Below are 12,510 nucleotides of genomic sequence, written 5' to 3' on the forward strand. Positions count from 1 at the left end.
AAGCATCAGAGGCTTCACGGAGGAGCAGAGGAGCGAGACGAGTCAGGTGCATGCTGGGAGTTTAACATCATGTCTAAAGTTACATACGTTAGTAGGTTATTGATAAAAGGTAAATGACATTAAATCAGCACTAATAGAAGTTAAAAAGTCATTTATAAAGAGAAGAACTTACAAATGGTCAAAGAACGATTATACTTTGTAGTTATTGATATGTTGTTAATAAATAGATATTCTGCAACTCATTTACAGGTCAGATGTCAAACTATTAAAAATAAAGGGCTATAAAAAGACTCATGTAGACGAACACCAGCTGAGTTCAGCTTCGTCTCACAGAACCAGAGCTTGAACCTCCTCTTAGGTCCAGACTCTCTGTCTGGAGGGAACGCGCTCCCCCATAAGGGGGCGGAGTCTAACTCCAGTTCCATTTTTACCAGCCCGGTCGAGTCAGAATGAAGCCGGTCGACATGTCGTGTGTGGGAGTCCGCTCCTCAAATCTGTCGCCTCCAGATTGACTCCCGGAGCCGTCCGGACCGCCTTCTGATTGGTCCTTCGCCATCTGGACCGATCGGCGTGGCCACTCGGTCGTTTGAGCCGGTGGACGGCGGACGGGACACCGCGGCTATTTGCGGCCGGCGATGCCATCTGTGTGGCACATTAACATATACTACGGCGCGCTGAACACCGAACTGACTTAATTAACAAATAACAGGAATGATTAACATAAAAAGGGGGAATTCCGCTCCTTTTTTATCTTGTAAATGTGACTAATTTGAAGCAGTAAAGTCCTCGGTGTGTGTGCGGCTCTATTTGCCCAGAGGGCTGAGTCAGAACCTGCTGTTCTTCCCTTTTGCATCCAGTGACAGTGACGTAAACAAGGGGAGCCAACGCGGGCCTTCATTGTAATCAAAATTAATAACCTTTCCAGGAACCCAATCTAACATTCATCAGACGAAGAGGAGGCCCGGTGTGGCGCTGCTTTGATTTTAAATGTCTCGCCGCCTGTAGGCGGCTTTACTCGGCCGGTTCCTCTACTCCACAGGTGTCGAACACGAGGCCCGCGGGCCGATTGCGGCCCATTACGTCATTTCATGCGGCCCCTGACGGCTTGAAAGACATACAGTATGATCACCTTTTATAACCCGTGCTTTTATTTTGAAGGTTACAAATTAAATGGATTTGTGTTATAATATTAGAGAAATGTTCTTGTGTTCAATATTTCTACTCTCGAATAAACAATAATCAAATCCAAAGAGTTATTTTACAACATGTTCGGCAGTAGTTTATACTAAAATATCAGGTGGTTTTATTTTGAAGGTTTCAAATTAAATGGATTTATGTGATAACATTAGAGAAATGTTTTTATGTACAATATTTCTGCATATTTCAAATGCAAAGCGAGTTATTGAACAATATGTTCGGGACTAGTTTATACACTGCTTCAGTTACGCCGGCCCTTTAAGAGGCGGCCATGATGCCGATGTGGCCCACGGTGAAAATGAGTTTGACACCCCTGCTCGACTCGTACCGGAGCCTCCCATCGCGAGGCGGCTCCGTTATCGGTGTTTGGTTGCACCTCGGATCGACCGGCTCTAGACTTACGTCTATAAGGCTTTTTACCCAGTCCTTAAATTTCAAAGTCAGAGAAACCTTAAAAGGTCATGGGGGGGGGGAGGGTTCAAAGCCCGTATAGCATCTAAAGTTTCTAAACGGTCCATCTTCAGACCTATAAAACAGAGTTTAATGTAAATGCATCTCTGGAGGGATCAAAGGGAAGCTAAAAAAATCTGTTGGAGTATAAACAACAATCTCTATAGATTATAGTAATTTTCTCTGGCCCTCTCCCAAATTTGCAGACAGACGAATTGTATAGCCGAATGTCGTCTTTCAACCGCTGGCTGTCGAGGTGGTGCCCAGCGAATAATGTGGGCTACGTAGACAACTGGAAGACTTTCTGGGGAAAACCTGATCTGATGAGGAGAGACGGCATTCATCCCACGTTGGACGGAGCGCGTCTCATTTCTGCGAATATGACCAAGTTGATCACCGGACTTAATCTATGACAACCCAGGGTTCAGATCAGGAACCGGGAGCAGAGTTGTAGTTTAACACCTGACAGAGATATAAATGTGTGTTATGTTTTTGCTTATCGTATCTTAAACTCAACAATCAGAGGAGCTTCCCGAACTCCGCGTTCCCACCCGAAGGTTGTGTTATGTGTTTGGGGAGTCTGATAAGGAAGTGATAATAAACCAGACGGAAGGAATATGTCAACTTGTCCTCAGTTCCACTTCTCCTTTGTTGTTGTGTGTGTGAGTGTTAAGCTTTCAATAAAAGGCTGGACCAAAGGGGTGCTCGGCGGAATGTCTTGGAGGTCGTCGTGTTCAGAGCATAGGCGACTGAGCTTCCCCTTTGGCCAAAGCTTTGGTCAAAGATACTACGTTGTCTGTGATTCATTTCTCGCCTCCTTGACCGTGATAGAGAGGAAAAAACCTATCATAACTTGGTGCCGTGACCCGGATCCCAACATACCCATCGGCTGGATTTTTCTTTTTCCTGCGGAGCCACTGACACCTGTGCAAGGCCCCGACTGATCATCGGATTAAGAGACCGCTCAGCAGTGGATAATAATTTCTGCAGAGAGGAGATCCAGTCGTGGATTGACGGGATCCGGCGGATCGGAAGACAGAGGGAGACTGACCCAGACAAAGTACGTATGGTTTTGCCCTTTTTGCGAAAAATAAAGGTTGATTACGCGTCATAAAAATAAGCTTTTGCCCTTTTTGCGAAAAATAAAGGTTGATTACGCGTCGTAAAAATAAGTGTGGTGAACTAATACATATTTGTGGGAGAACTATGTGTTTGTTTAGCTTTGTTTGTTTATATTTGTTTGTGAATGAATGCTGTGACTCTATTGAATCAGCGTCGCACGACCTGTTCAATTAGACAACCACAGATTGACAGGTTTGGGTAAAGAAACAAGGAAATGTACTAATACTATACGATCACACCATAAACAATGGGTAATTCTCACGGAAAGCCTGAAGGCGAATTTTCAGGCGACACATTGTTTATGTTCAAACAGGACTCAGATAGTGTGAAATATCTGAAAAAATGGAAAACAAAATACGGCTTTTCCGGCGAACTAAACGTTTTTGAGATAGAAACAATCTGTAAAAATCTAAGAACCATCGCCATAGAAAACAAAAAACCCAGACTCAGCGAATCAAAACACCACGAACTAAAACAAGCAGAACAGTGGTTCCGAGCAGCAAAGAGAGGCACAAGCCCAAGTAAAAGAAAAATTATGGGCTACCAAGAAGTCTATTCAAGGCCGTTGCTATTTTGAGTCATGGGCAATGCCATGTCTCAACAGGAGGGATGGTATCTATGATAGAACAAAACTACTTAAATTTTTTTTGTAAAGCATGTGTGCCATGCATCAAGCACAACCCTCAAGGAAACCTAATCATTCATGGACGCCCCTACCGCCTACCACTAACTCACCCAGATTTAGAGCAAATGGGTGAGAAAGAAACTAGTGGAGTACATGAAGAAGACCATGATGGGGAGAGGAGTCAGGGAAGCAAATGTCTTGCCAGATTCACCTGTCTCCCCCATTATGTCTGTACAGGTCAGCGACTGGGTCTTTATCCGCGTCATCAAGAAAAAGACGTGGGCGGCGCTCGCTGGGAGGACCATTCAAGTCCTTCTGACGACTGCAACCGCTGTAAAGATAGCCGAGAGGACCACCTGGATACATCTCTCCCATTGCAAACTGTTCCTACAGAAATCCCGGACCAGTGCCCTGATCCGAGGCGACCACGAGCAGAGGAAGACTGACTTCAAAGGGGCTGTCCGCTTAAAGACAGCCATCTCAACGTCAGTGAAGAAACCAACGATCCCTGCTCTTAGGTGTCGACTCGGGTGATGGGCGAGAGGTCGAGGAACTCAAACGAGAGGAGCAATCAGTACTCTAGCATCGGTGTCTGGGCTCACCTCACGGATGGAGCCCATTGAAACGACGCGTACATTCATATGTATGATGACATGGGAAGACCTGTCAATGCTCCGTTTAAGAAAATATAACGTAAACTTTTGGTTTAAGCTTGTATGACATAATTGTGTAAAACTCCTCACAAGGAACGGACAATTATTGATGTGAAGCTGCTGACTAAAAAGTTTAATTCCCAAAGAGATTGGTGTGGTGTTACTAACAAATTATGTGTAAGAAAAAAAGAATAATCATGATTCTGCTTGGACTGCTTAACCCAAATACGTAAATCACATGCTGCTTAGAAATTAGACAAATAAAATGAGTGCCCTTATTGACCATGTTTAAATAATAAGCAATAGCATAAACAGGAGGGAACTGACAGAGATATAAATGTGTGTTATGTTTTTGCTTATCGTATCTTAAACTCAACAATCAGAGGAGCTTCCCGAACTCCGCGTTCCCACCCGAAGGTTGTGTTATGTGTTTGGGGAGTCTGATAAGGAAGTGATAATGAACCAGACGGAAGGAATATGTCAACTTGTCCTCAGTTCCACTTCTCCTTTGTTGTTGTGTGTGTGAGTGTTAAGCTTTCAATAAAAGGCTGGACCAAAGGGGTGCTCGGCGGAATGTCTTGGAGGTCGTCGTGTTCAGAGCATAGGCGACTGAGCTTCCCCTTTGGCCAAAGCTTTGGTCAAAGATACTACGTTGTCTGTGATTCATTTCTCGCCTCCTTGACCGTGATAGAGAGGAAAAAACCTATCAACACCCTTCTCTGCTCTTCCATTCGAGCAGTTACCCACCCTTGACTTTAGAGTAGAGACTGTGTCTGTCCCACGGCCACTTCAATTAAATAAATCAAAAGTAAGCAGAAGAGGAGTCGTACACAATAACCTTATACAAGTTAACACAATTATTTCAGCAGTGCAACAAAATAGGTCTATTAAATGTGGTCTCCTAAATATTCGATCTCTGTCATCTAAAGCTGTGTTACTGAATGATTTAATATCAGATAATCACATTGATTTATGTTGCCTAACTGAAACCTGGCTGAGCCATGAAGAATATGTCTGCCTGAATGAATCGACTCCTCCAAGTCATATTAATACTCACATTCCTCGAGGCACCGGTCGAGGAGGTGGAGTACAGCCATCTTTGAATCGAGCCTATTAATTAATCCTCAACCAAAATTACACTACACCTCATTTGAAAGCCTTGTTCTTAGTCTTTCACATCCAACCTGGAAAACACTACAGCCAATTCGATTTGTCCATATTCAGGTCCATATTCAGAGTTTATATCTGAATTCTCAGAATTTATATCAAGTTTGGTTCTTAAAACCGATAAAGTTATTATTGTTGGAGATTTTAATATCCATGTGGATGTTGATAATGATTGCCTTAGTGCTGCATTCATCTCCTTGTTGGACTCGATTGGCTTCTGCCAGACAGTACAGAAACCCACTCACAGCTTTGGCCACACGCTTGATCTTGTTCTTACTTATGGCGTTGACATTGAGCATTTGAGCGTCTTCCCACAGAATCCTCTTCTGTCAGACCACAACCTCATAACTTTTGAATTTATACTACCGGAGTGTACTCCGTTAGTCAAAAGTTTCTACACTAGATGTCTAACTGATAGTGCTGTAGCTAAATTTAAAGCGATTCCTTCTGTATTTGATTCGATACCACGTCTCAATATAACAGAGGACTCCTGGTCTAACTTTAGTCCGTCCCAGATTGATCATCTTGTTGACAGTGCCATAGGCTCTCTGAGAATGACACTGGACTCGATAGCCCTCTGAAGAAGAAGACAGTGAGGAAGAGGAGGTTTGCTCCTGGTATAACCCTCAGACCCGCAAACTGAAGCAAGCGTCACGAAAGCTTGAGCATATGGCGTTCAACTAATCTCGAAGAATCCCGCTTAGTTTGGCGAGATAGTCTTAAAACATATAAGAAGGCCCTCCGTAATGCCAGAGCAGCCTATTACTCATCAATAATAGAAAAATCTAAAAACAACCCCAGGTTTCTCTTCAGCACTGTAGCCAGGCTGACAGAGAGTCACAGCTCTGTGGAGCCGAGCATTCCTATAAACCTTAGTGGTAATGACTTTATGAACTTCTTTAATGAAAAGATTTTAACTATTAGGGACAAGATTAATAATCTCTTGCCCATAACCAGTGCCAATCTGTCCTCAAGTGGAATGGCCTTGAAACCGCTGTATGCCCTGGTGTATATTTGGAGGATTTTCTCCTATCAACCGTGACCAATTATTTTCAACGGTTTCTACTTGAACACGTCTACCTGTCTCTTGGACCCCATCCCGACGAGGCTGCTTAAAGACGTTTTGCCTTTAATTGGCGGCTCTCTATTAGATATTATCAATGTGTCTCTGCTAACAGGCCACGTACCACACTCCTTCAAGGTGGCTGTTATTAAACCTCTCCTGAAGAAGCCCACTCTGGATCCAGAGGTATTGGCTAACTACAGACCGATCTCTAACCTCCCTTCCTCTCCAAGATCCTTGAGAAAGTGGTCGCAAATCAGTTGTCGACTTTCTACATCATAATAGTTTATTTGAGAAATTTCAATCAGGATTTAGAAAACACCACAGCACCGAGACGGCACTGGTGAAAATTACAAATGACCTCTTAATGGCAGCAGATAAAGGACTCCTCTCTGTCCTGGTCTTGTTAGACCTTAGTGCTGCATTCGACACCATTGACCATGACATCCTGTTACAGAGACTGGAGCAGTCGATTGGCATTTCAGGCACGGCACTAATTTGGTTTAAATCCTATTTATCAGATCGATCTCAGTTTGTATTTGTAAACGATGACGCCTCGATAACCACCAACGTTAATCACGGAGTTCCACAAGGTTCTGTGCTTGGACCAATTTTATTTACCTTATACATGCTTCCTTTGGGCAATATTATCAGGAAACACTCCATAAACTTTCATTGTTATGCAGATGACACTCAACTATATTTATCGATAAAACCAGAGGAGAGCAACCAACTCTGTAAAATTCAAGCATGTCTTAAAGACATAAAAACATGGATGACCTGCAACTTCTTGATGTTAAACTCAGACAAAACCGAAGTAATTTTAATCGGCCCTGAGCACCTCAGAGATCAATTATCTGGTGATGTGGATTCTGTAGACGGCATTGCCCTGGCATCCAACACCACTGTAAAGAATCTTGGCGTTATCTTTGATCGGGACTTGTCCTTTAACTCCCACGTAAAGCAAATCTCAAGGACTGCATTCTTTCATCTACGTAATATTTCAAAAATCAGGCACATCTTGTCTCAAAAGATGCAGAAAAATTGGTTCACGTTCGTTACTTGAGACTGGATTACTGCAACTCCTTATTAGCAGGCTGCTCTAATAAATCTCTTAGGTCCCTCCAGTTGATCCAGAATGCTGCAGCTCGTGTTCTCACTAAAACTAAGAAAAGAGATCACATCACTCCTGCACTAGCTGCTCTGCACTGGCTCCCAGTAAAATCAAGAATCACTTTTAAAATTCTTCTCTTAACCTACAAAGCCTTGATTGGTGATGCTCCATCATATCTTAAGGAGCTTGTCGTACCATATTGCCCCACTAGAGAGCTACGCTCACTAAATGCGGGACTACTTGTAGTTCCTAGAGTCTTAAAAAGTAGAATGGGAGCCAGAGCCTTTAGTTATCAAGCTCCTCTTTTATGGAACCAGCTTCCAATTTCAGTCCGGGAGGCAGACACAGTCACCTCGTTTAGAGTAGACTTAAGACCTTCCTCTTTGACAGAGCTTATAGTTAGGGCTGAATCAGGTTTGCCCTGGTCCAGCCCCTTGATATGCTGCTATAGGCTTATAGCTGCCGGGGACGTTTTAGGATGCACTGAGTACCTATCTCCTCTTTTTCTCTCCTTAAGGATGAATTTTCATCTCTCAATCACACGTTACTAACTCTGCTTTCTCCCGGAAGTCCTTTTGACTTTCGTCTCATGGGGTCATCGGACCCTATGAGACGGCATAGATCCTATTTGCCTGATGGATCGTCTGGGTCGTGGAATTCCTGCTCATGACTACGCCACTGTCCTGTTGAGACTCCGCCCTCCTCCTCCCCACCGCCATCTGCCTGATGGATCGTGGAGGTCTCCATCGTGGAATATGCCTACTATGAACTATTCATACACTCTGTCATATTCATTGAATGTATTTTAACTCTAAATCTGTCCTTCTGTACACATTACATCTATTGCATCTGTCCATCCTAGGAGAGGGATCCTCCTCTGTTGCTCTCCTGCAGGTTTCTTCCTTTTTCCCCTGAAGGGTTATTTGGGAGTTTTTCCTGGTCCGATGTGAGGTTTTGGGGCAGGGATGTCTATGTGTACAGATTGTAAAGCACTCCGAGACAAATTTGTAATTTGTGAAATTGGGCTATACAAATAAACTGAATTGAATTGAATTGAATGTGAACATGGTGTTGCGCAACAAAGCGGTGCTGCAAAGTACCGGTGCACCGATTCTCTGGGCGGACTAATAGACGACCGAAGAGGGGAAAGAACACGCACTAAAAAAAACGATTCAAGCCCTTCTTCGAGGTGACACATTTAAATATTGTTTGATACATTTAAATAAATCAATTACAAAAATAGATATTTATATTTAATGGGTGTAACACAAAATGTATGAATACTTTCATTTATTAGATTTATTTAGGTTAGATGATGTGCATATCAACTCAAAATAAATGTGTTTCATTGAGGACGACCCTTTGCGCATGCGCCAGCTGAAAATCAGTTGTTTACATGAGGTGAAGACACTTTCATGGCTGTATGGTGGTGTAGTGGCTAGCACTGTCGCCTCACAGCCAGAGGGTCGTGGGTTCAATTCCCAGTCGGGGCGTTCCTTCTGTGTGTAGTTTGCATCTTTTTTTAGTTAGTTAGTTTATATTTTGAGTTGGACAAACACAAATTAATTTAATTTAATGAATATCGTTATTTTATTTTAGATGTATTTGATACAAATGAGTTGGACTAACTTAATTACATTTTATTGCACTGATGTGCTAAATTTGAGTTGGAGTCGCATATAATTATTGGATGGAAAACCTGCCAACAATTTAATTGAGTTCATCCAATGAGTCATTTCTTTGTGTGTGCTGGAGAACACGCAATGACACGTCTGTTGGATCATGACCTCACGGGATGCTGGCTCCTCTGTTGCGTTTCATATTCCGACATGGCGAGGACCTCGCCCTGCATGTCAACCAGCTTTTAATTTAACCGCAGATTAAATCAATCGTGGAAAAACTGATGACTTGATTTTTCGAGCGGATGATCGAAGCGACCGGGATTAAGGACACCCTCGCAGCATAAACTTGCAACAATAAAAAATAAACTAAGAACTGAATCCCGATGTCAGAGAGCGGAAATAAATCCGTCACCACTGAACACTGATGGTTTTCCAAGATCTCTCAATCAATGACTTCAAAACTCGCTGAAGACGGGATGAAATACTTGGATGGTTTTGTTCGCGTAGGAGTTATGCCGCATGTTTACGACTAACACCAAATCCAAAAGAAACTAAGACTTGCAGAGACGTCATGATTCAGAACCAACACTCGGAAAGATAAGCACCTGCGAGGAGTCGAACCTTTGAAACTCTCGCAGCGTCGGTTCCTGGAAGTGGAGCGATGACGCTGACTCTTGAAATATAGTTTGGAGCGCTGTGTGGGATTTTTGTTCTCAGTGAGATGCAGATTTCTACCTGGTGCGATGACAACAAATGCTAATCAACCAGGGAGATGAGCGAAGAGATGCGGGCCTTTTCCCACTCTCTATGTTAAACTATTAAACCCAGTGGAAAGTAACAGAGTTCTCAAGGGTTGTGGTCAAGTGCAATTTTGAGAAACCCGACCGTCGGATGAAACCCACTTTGTTCTTGCGTTTCTTTCCTGCCGGAGGAAGTGTGTACGATTGAAGGGGATATCTATCGAAAAAAATATGATATCGACGACTATATTTTCTTTGGTGTATAATCAACTTTTTTTGTTGTTACCTTCGAATAAGCCGTTTATATCTACACACTGCCCTGTTTCTACAGGACTCCAGAAGGCCGATGGTGAGATGTCCTCCTCTCAAAGCTCCTCTCTCTGTCTCTTTGTCTCTCTGTCTCTTTGTCTCTCTGTCTCTCTGTCTCTTTGTCTCTCTGTCTCTTTGTCTCTCTGTCTCTTTGTCTCTCTGTCTCTCTGTCTCTTTGTCTCTCTGTCTCTTTGTCTCTCTGTCTCTCTGTCTCTTTGTCTCTCTGTCTCTTTGTCTCTCTGTCTCTCTGTCTCTTTGTCTCTCTGTCAACCTGTGAAGAGACTTGCACCCCAGCGTCCCATCCTGGTGTCAGGATTACCGCTAGAAAAAACTATCAGCACTTAAGATATACTGAAACTACAGCAAACCTAATAGCTGTTCCCCAACAGTCTATTATTTCTCTACTGCCTGTCACTAAAACCATAAAAGCTGCATTACTTAATGTAAGATCGTTATCGAATAAGTCTTTTCTAATCAATGACCTGATTACTCGTTATGAATTAGATTTCATGTTCCTTACTGAGACCTGGCTTGATATGAATAACAGAGCGGCTGTTCTTACTGAATCAACCCCAAATTTTTACTTCATTGATGCCCCAGTAGAAAAGAAGGGGGAAGGAGTTGCTGTTATATTTTCAGATGTGTTTCAATGTAGGCAGATATCATTTGGGGACTTTTTTCATTTGAGTATCTTGCTGCTGTTCTGAAATGTTCCCCTCGTGTTTTACTACTGATTATTTACAGACCCCAAAACATTCTGGAAGTTTCTTTGATGAATTTGCTGAACTGCTGTCCATAGTATCCATGGAATATGACTGTCTGTCTATATCAGGAGATTTTAACATTCATATGGATAACCCCAATGACAACAATACCAAAGAACTTAATAACTTACTTGACACCTTTGGACTGTATCAACATGTCTCCGGGCCCACCCACAATCGGGGGCACACTTTAGATTTATTTATCACAAAGGGTTGTAAGTCATCATTTCTTACTGCTATTGATGTTGCTTTGTCCGATCATCTTTGTATCTTCTTTGAAATGTCCATTATTCCTGACATTCATAGTAGATCGGAAATTGTTAAAAAACGATATATCAATGAGAATACTTGCGCACTGTTCATGGAAACTATCTCTCTGTCACCAGCTTTCACCTCAACCTCTGTTAATGGTTTTCTAGATAATTTCAATGCTAAGATTGTGAATGTTATAGATACCATTGCACCTGCTAAGGTTAAATTAATTTCTGGTAAGCAAAAAGCACCGTGGAGAAATGCTGCATCTGTAAAAATACAGAAAAAAGAGTGCCGGAAAGCTGAGCGAAAATGGCGAAAAACTAAACTCCAGATTCACCATGACATCTTAAAAGAGAGACTTAATCTTTACAATCTAGAACTGAGAAGTGCTAGACAATCCTTTTTCTCTGACATCATTAACAAAAACACTAATAATGCACGCACTTTATTTGCCACTGTTGATAGGCTGACTAAACCCCCGGCACCAATAGCCCCTGAACTCCTATCCACTGATAAATGCAATGAGTTCGCTTTCTTTTTTAGGGATAAAATTCTAAACATCAGACAAGCCATAAATATTTCTATGTTAAACAAAAAAATGATATCACCACCACAGTCACACAAAAGTAGTTTAATAAACATGACACAGTTTAACGCAATTGACTACAAAACTCTGGAGGAAACTGTGCAACTTCTTAAGCTATCTACCTGTTGTCTTGATCCTTTGCCCACAAGCTTTTTTAAAAAGGTTTTTACCTGCTTAGCAACAGACTTACTGCAAATAGTTAACAGCTCTCTCCAATCTGGCATTTTTCCAAAGGCTTTGAAAACAGCAGTTATTAAGCCTCTACTAAAGAAATGTAACCTAGACGCTACTGTACTTAGCAACTACAGACCTATATCAAATCTACCCTTTATAAGTAAAATAATAGAAAAGGTCGTCTATCAGCAACTTAGCAACTTTTTAACCTCAAATGGTATCTTAGACAAATACCAATCCGGATTTCGACCCCATCACAGCACTGAAACTGCTCTCACTAAGGTTCTAAATGATATTCGCATAAACACTGATTCTGGCAAAATTTCTATCCTAGTGTTATTGGATCTTAGCGCTGCATTTGATACTGTCGACCATTCAATACTTCTAGACAGACTAAAAAACTGGGTTGGACTCTCTGGTACGGTCCTAGACTGGTTCAAGTCCTACCTACAAGACAGGGACTATTTTGTCTCCATTGGCAACTATGTATCTGAGCGGACTAACATGACGTGTGGAGTTCCACAAGGTTCAATCCTTGGGCCTCTTCTATTCAACCTCTACATGCTCCCCTTAGGCAGAATTATGCAAAATAACAAAATCGCTTACCATAATTATGCGGACGACACTCAACTATACATAGCTCTCTCACCAAGTGACTATGCTTCCATA

The 12,510-nt window shown here is 42.3% G+C and overlaps 1 protein-coding gene and 1 long non-coding RNA gene across 2 annotated transcripts in view; one reads left to right on the plus strand and one right to left on the minus strand.

Moving 5' to 3' along the window:
* doc2b (double C2-like domains, beta) overlaps window positions 1–12,510 on the minus strand; it is a 108,516-nt gene that overhangs the window by 79,655 nt on the left and 16,351 nt on the right. The gene's annotated exons all lie outside the window — the stretch shown is intronic.
* LOC130211375 (uncharacterized) lies at window positions 2,108–4,694 on the plus strand. Its single transcript, XR_008835019.1, has 2 exons — window positions 2,108–2,300; window positions 4,465–4,694. It is a non-coding gene; the product is annotated as an uncharacterized LOC130211375 (long non-coding RNA).

The sequence above is a fragment of the Pseudoliparis swirei genome, chromosome 3 (genome assembly GCF_029220125.1).
Source record: "Pseudoliparis swirei isolate HS2019 ecotype Mariana Trench chromosome 3, NWPU_hadal_v1, whole genome shotgun sequence".
Taxonomy (NCBI): domain Eukaryota; kingdom Metazoa; phylum Chordata; class Actinopteri; order Perciformes; family Liparidae; genus Pseudoliparis; species Pseudoliparis swirei.